The 7324-nt window shown below is 35.1% G+C and overlaps 1 long non-coding RNA gene across 1 annotated transcript in view; it reads right to left on the reverse strand.

Moving 5' to 3' along the window:
- Window positions 1–811: 811 nt before the first annotated feature.
- Window positions 812–7324, reverse strand: part of LOC110013290 — a 13610-nt gene continuing 7097 nt past the window's right edge. Inside the window, exon 3 of the long non-coding RNA XR_002288445.1 lies at window positions 812–822. This is a non-coding gene — a long non-coding RNA (uncharacterized LOC110013290). The remainder of the gene's footprint in view (window positions 823–7324) is intronic.

Genomic DNA, 7324 nt, shown 5'->3' on the forward strand with positions numbered 1-7324 from the left:
ATCAAATTAACTAAAGCAATTTAATTCTAGAAAAAATTCAATTTTCTCCAAAATTAAATAAGCAATAATTAATATTTTTTTGAAAATGTGCACAAATCAAAAAATTTAATTTTTCAAAAAAACAGCAAAAAAACGGCTTAACTGTCGGCCGTGAATAGCAGCAGCAACGCAGCGCCCGCGCGTAGTGCCCGACCGCCGCACACTGTGCACTGTCGGTCGGTAGTGCACTGCTACAGGGCCATTTTTTTTTTCGCATATTAAACTGAAATTAAAAAATAATTATTTTACCAAAAAATCCAATTTTGATAAAATACTTATATAATCCAAAATAGCAAAAATTATACAAATTAATTTTCTCACATAATCATCCAAGAATAAGTAAAAAATATATCATACTTCAAAAGCAATAAAGAACATATTGACATGCTTATTTATATAAAACCATAGCCCGTACATCGAACCAAGCTCTGATACTACTTGAAAGCACCACGAGGTAGGAGTGGATCGGTCCAAGAACGCGCAAGTGGAAGCAGTAACAATAAAATATGTAAATTAAAACAAAAATGCAATAAAACAATAATTTCAAGGGATGTACCCTTGGAGTTCCCGAGCGTTCGATGTAGTTAATAGAAAATAAACGATAATAAATTTTTTTGGGGCTATTGGTCGAATGAAAACAAGAGGTACATAAAACATAAATCAAGAATTACCTTTTGATTTATGCTTACGTCGAATCTCCTTCATTTGAGACGTTCACGCAAGGCTTCAGCAAGGCCCTTTAAAGTTGTTTCCACACCACACTGCAATTTGGGATCTGTCATCCTCTTTGCTAGAGAAGAATTAGGAAAAAAAATACACACCAAGTGTGTATACAAGAGCGACGGCCGAAGGTGGAGTTAGGGTGTAGGAAATTATTTTTATATATTGTGTATTCATTCATTAGTTATTTCAAATAACTAATACACATATATACACCTTGTATGGGTGCACTAAACTATGTCTAGGTTCATTTTACCACCCATAAGGTAATAAAATCCTTTATTCCAAATAAAGGATGACTAACATGGTACTTTCCAAAAGTGAATTTATCACTCAATAATTACTTTTTCTAACAATTCCACCAACTTAATTAATGGGCTTGGGCCCATTATAATTAATTAAAATACAAGGTCCAATTAATTCTTAATTAAAGCCCACTTAATTAACTCTATCACATATTTTATTCAATTAAATATATGAGCCCAACAAACCTTTACTAATTAATAAGTCCAACTTATTAGATAATAAGGTCAAGGCAAATATAAATTAATCCAATAATTTATCCTTGGACTTATCCATCCAATGGATCCCTCTCATATATAAGTAATCCAATTACTTATAGAATTAATTTTAGTTTAATTCCTCGTCCTTCTCGGTGATTTGTGTGTGACTCTTTAGGTTCACCTTTTAGTTAGACTTGGGTTAGTGTCAAACGCTATCATTAATTAAATCCAATATAATTATTAATTATCGATCAACCCTTGGTCAAAAAAGCCAGTCACCATGGTTGATCGTCTAGCAACAGTCCATGGCACTAGAGACTAGGCGAATTTTCATGTAAACTTTTAGGCTCCCAAGTCCATACGAGTACGGTTCTTCCGTCTACCGTCTCCCGGCCTTAGTCTAGGGCATGAAATTCGGTGTCGGTACTCATCCTAGGCTATACATCTACGCTTAATACTTGAGATTATGTTACACCAAATTGCTCGACATAGGAACCTCTTCTTCCTATTCGACCAAGACTGTGGCTACAACTTTATAGAGTATAGACGCATCTCCAAGTGCATAGGAGATAGAGTATAGACGCATCTCCAAGTGCATAGGAGATACCTCTGTCACGTTTTGACAGGGAGTGAATCCTCTTCTTGGAAATCACCATTCTCTTTACATACTCCGACTACAGTGGATAAGGCTTATGATGATCGTTTTTGTGGCATAGTCACCTCTCGCACAGACCCAAGATATAGTCATTGTATGCACTTGACTCCCGTGATTCCTCAAGTCTAAGGACTACTCTCATAGTATCGGAGCCAGAGACTCAAGTCATATCAACAAAGCTTCCAAGGCCTCCATATGACGATCCCCACAAGTTAGTTTAGTCGATTAGGCACTTAGCCAATTGACCCATTAATATCGTCGGCGATGAAACACAACACTCATAAAATGAATGAGACTCTTAATGCAAGTCTCAGTAGGACTCTCGATGCCCAGTCTCGAGGTCCTCGACTTGGAACATTTCAGACACAACCCTAAATAGTTGGTTTAATGATCGCCATCCAATGCATAGTCCAACTGTTGGACGATTGTTAAAGTGGTGTTTGAAGCATCTATTGTGACATTTAAGCAATGCTTGATGTAATTTGATAAGCACAACAGATACGTGTTTCGAGGACTAATACTTACCATATTCGTCGGGACAATAATGCTTAAATAACGATTGCTTAAATGGTTCTCAAAACCGCCAATCCAATTGGATTTTGGTCACTCATTCCAACGATCGCGGCCCTTTTGCTTGTGTCATTGCCTAGTTGTTATCCTCCAATTAACTACTGGGTTGGCCATGTTAGGCTCAACATTCAACCATTAGATGTTGTTTTTGTTTCATCCAAAAAACTTCTTGAACAACTGTTAAAGTCACTATACACTTGACTTACATTGTGAAAAACATTGTGGCATCCCTCTTCAGACCATTCTAAGCCACCACATTTCCATTAAGTTTGAATGTACATTCAAATTAATACTAGTAACCATTCACATATAACTAGAAGCTAGTATCGATATAGCCTTCCAAAATGAACTCTCGATTGACTTAAATCACGAACAATTCTTTAATCCTTATTCAGGTACTGAACTGTAATCTTGACTACTATGCAGTGCCTTCTCGATACACTCCGAGCATTAGACCACATATCCATGTTATCAATGACAAAAGACATAGGGGATGTCAAACATCTTTCTAAGCTCCTCATCAGTCCACAAAGGCTGAGTCTTTGATAGCTTACCCTATAATTAGGGAAGCAATCTAATTCCTTCATGGAGAGTTGCGTGAATAATGTTTGTGCTTCAGTGTTTTCCAACATCTTCACATCATTCCCAATGAGTAGGAAGTTCACACCTAAAACACTAGGAACACAATTAACTCCCATTGACCTTTGTACTTGTTCTCGACCTGAGTCATATCGTGCATGACCTTGACTAAATGAATATTTCAGATACAGAAAATTTCAAACCTAGTTTGTACTCCATGTCAAATCTCATGGCTCCAAGCTATTCAACCAACCCAATGTCCTACATCGCTTCTCCTTATGCCTTTGGATTATAATCGCATTAACTGGTTAGACTTAGAAACCAATACCTCTCAAGTAAGTAAGGTGTTTCAGCCGTCCCTCGAGAGGCTGGAATATAGTCAGTTAATGGAAGAATTCGATTACAAATGACGTTTGCTACATTTTTCTGAGGTGTTTCTCCACTAGATTCCTAAAGGAGCTACTCCTCAAGTCAATTATCCAATGAAATTCAATTTCCTGTAGGATAATAAATAAACTTGTATAAATCTAGTTTGCCTCCCACTAGTCCCTTAATATATGCAGGATCATCCCATATACTAAAATATGTTGTGGAAACAGGTTTGCCATGCCACATGGGCCAAGATAGTTCTGTAAAAGAACAATCGGACCGAGTCAAACAAGGTTCAATCGCTCCCTTATCAGAGATGTTGTTCAATTGTGGTACTCCAAAGAAGAACTCCACTGAATGAGAATTCCATTCTCGTCAGATACTTCAAGAACCCCCACTAAATACATACTACCTCGATCCAATTGAAGGATTTAATTTTACAACCAATTTGGTTCTCCACTTCAAGTCTAATTCTTCGAACCTTCTAAAGGTCCTTAGACTTGTGAAGCCCCTTCTGGCTTTGTGTATTCAATGACTCATAAGATATCTAATTGGATCCAATCTAATATACAATTCCCAAGCACACTTTGTCCTAGAAAGTGCTTCTCGATTCTCATCTTGCTCAGGAAGGACTGGCAAGCTTGTAAACTCAACTTGTTAATTTCTAGACTCGTTGAATTCACCAACTTCCTTATCTTAACTGAAAAACGTGACCTAGCTTCATATACCAGATCTGTGAGTTTATCTTGATTATTTATTTTTATCATTTGTTTTGAAAACTCATAATCCAATTACGAGACAGTGTTGAAATAATTACGTAAACAACCTACCAGACAAGGATAACCATTCTTTGTCAAAAGAAATAACATTCATTGATCAAAATCATGTAATACAAATTGTCCAACAATGAAATAACATAGTTTGATCATGTTAGGTTACATAATTATATCCTATTGGCTTTACCCCAACATGATCACTAATAGCTAAGCCTATATAGTCCTATAACCACGGTAGGAACCGCCCTGTCATTGCTAAGTTTCAGAACTGTTTATCTCAGCCTTCTAGTAGCAGATCGGAGCTGCAAATTATTATCAGATCAGAGCTTTAGAACTGGTATCCAATTCATGAGAAGTATAATAGTACTCATGTTAAGGCTCAATAACAAATTTTTTATTATAGATGACTTTGGCACACTTCCCCTTCTATTGTTCCTTTTCACGGCAATTAATCTAAATATCTTTTGGAATCGATGACTGCCGAACCACCTTCCTCTTCCCTTTGCCCCATATCCACCGGGGCAAGAGGAGCGCTTTGAGCGCTTATAGTAACTGACTCTATCTTACCCTACTTCCTCCTTCAGCGTCCGACTTGTGACGCCCCAAATATTATAATACATATTGTAGGATTAATTGATAAATTTTCAGGAAATTTAGTTAATTAGCCACTAAATTATGGGCCATAATTGGAATACAATAACACTTGAATGAATTAAATTGGAGTTCGTTAGAATATTTTGGGATAATTTATATTAATTAAGAAAATTAAGAAGGATGTAAATGGTATTTTGAGAAAAATTTAATTAAATAAATAAAATAATAATAATATTATATATATAAATAATATGTATATATATACACATATAGCAGGAGAGAGAGAGAGTTGAGAGTGGGAGGTGGGGGCCACCACCCCACCGTCTCACTCTCTCTTTCTTTTCTTTCTTTTGTTGATTGAACACATACACATTCACACACACATGCATAATTACACACACAACACACATTCTAAATTGCAATTCTTCCTTCGGCCGAACGAGAAAACAGAGGTATGAAATTATAATTTTAATTTTATTTAATTTATATAATTATATTATTTAATTAGTCCGTTTATTAAATGTTGTTTATATTGAGTGATGTACCATTTAATCGGAATATTTTACAAGTTTGGCTATTTAAAATAGTGTCAAATTAAATATCAAATCGAATATAAAAATGATATCGTTGGTTAATTAGATTATTAAATTTATTAGATTTGAATGTTGCTATAGCCAATTTATACAATTCCATCAGAATTGTTAACTAAATATGCAATTTTACGTATTGTTATTTAATTAAATTATATAATAGTGAGAAATTGATAAGATAAGAAATGAAATATTATGAAAAATATATTTAATAAATGGTATGTTAATAAAGAGGAAAAATGAAGATTTGTACTTCGATAGAAATGGAATATTAAAGAATTAGTAGAAATTGTACGAATAATTTTTAATATTATATTTAAAAGAAATTATGATATTCTCGATATATTAACTGCATGTGGTATAACTCATTATAGAATACGGGGGTAAAGTGAAAAGACCGAACCACTATCTATTGAATAGATAAAGGCGTCGTAAGATCGAGGTAAGTAAATAATTAGTATTATCTATATATGTATCTTTATTTGTGATTTTACTGTTATCTGAATATGTGGTTGATGCTGACATGAATTTATCTGAAAGTATATGAGTGATGGATGATTTGATTTGATTGACGATATTATGTACGTGGAATGAGAAAATACGTTGAAATATTATGTTTGTTGTTTGATGTGTTGTGGATGTCTGAAAATGAGAATATATGGATATACTGTTTTACGTTACTAGTTGCTTACAAAAATGGTGAGATATGAAAATCAGGGAGTGGTAGAAATTGAATATATATTGTGGCGTGAATACCCCGTGATGTGTTGAAAAGCCTATAAGGTGAAATGAAATGAGAGCTTTGATGCGATATGAGAAAGAAATGAAATGAAAAGAGCTTTAATGCGATATTAAAAAGATGTGATGTGAAAAGAGCTATGATGCGAGATAAAAGAGTTATGATGCAAATTGAAAGAGCTATGATGCGAAATGAGATTGATGAGCCGGCTGTCAAGGGGATTTACTTAAATTTATATGACGGTGAGATTGAGTTGACGGGAAAAACACGATATGACCTTCTGATAAGGAAACTAGGAAAAAGAAAGTTTAATTGATTATTTATTTGTGAGATAGCTATGTGGTGTACTACAATTGATTATGTTGGAGTTAAATTGCCTGTATTCCATGCATGTTGCTTACTTATCCTATCTTGGCTGTGTTTGGTATACATATATAGATAAGGCTAGTTATTTGCTTACTTAGTGGCAGGCTCATCCCTCTGTTGATATTTACTTTCAGGAGTAGACTTTGAGTTGTTTGACTATTGGAGATTAGGTCTACGCGCTATACCCAAGCAGGTCGGGACAGTACGCAGTTTTCTCCTCGTTGTCAGTTAGAGTACAAATCATATTTTGTTGTATAGAGGGAACGTAAGCATGGAGATTACTTGTGGTGTTTGATATGTATATATATATAATGTTGTGGGTTGATAATACCTATTATGACGTATTGGGATTACGTATGCAAATTGATTAGATGATTTGTGCAAATGTATATATGAACACAGGGATTATTATAACTATGACGTTTAAAGTAGATATAGCTCTTGTAGCGAAGGGGGTGCTACATTAGGTGGTATCAGAGCAGGGATTAGATTTCCTTGGGATAGTAGATATATGTTAGGAATCTACTCACATGTGTGTATTTTATATAGGATGGAAGCGTAAAGAGAAAACGCTGCAGGCCCAACTGAGTCAATAGAATCTCTGTAGAGTCATGATTCAGGATCAGAACATCAGGGGCTAGAATCCCAAAATCGAAATGCCCCACAGCCAAAAATAAATCCATTTATGCAACAGTCCCTAGAAATGATGCAGAGGATGGCTCCATCGCCACAATCACAACAACATGATGCCGTTATTGATAAAAATTATGAAATAGTAAGGAGACAGGGGGCGAAGGTATTTGCCGGTACAACTGATCCTGCTG

Source organism: Sesamum indicum, unplaced genomic scaffold (assembly GCF_000512975.1).
Source record: "Sesamum indicum cultivar Zhongzhi No. 13 unplaced genomic scaffold, S_indicum_v1.0 scaffold00106, whole genome shotgun sequence".
Taxonomy (NCBI): Eukaryota; Viridiplantae; Streptophyta; class Magnoliopsida; order Lamiales; family Pedaliaceae; genus Sesamum; species Sesamum indicum.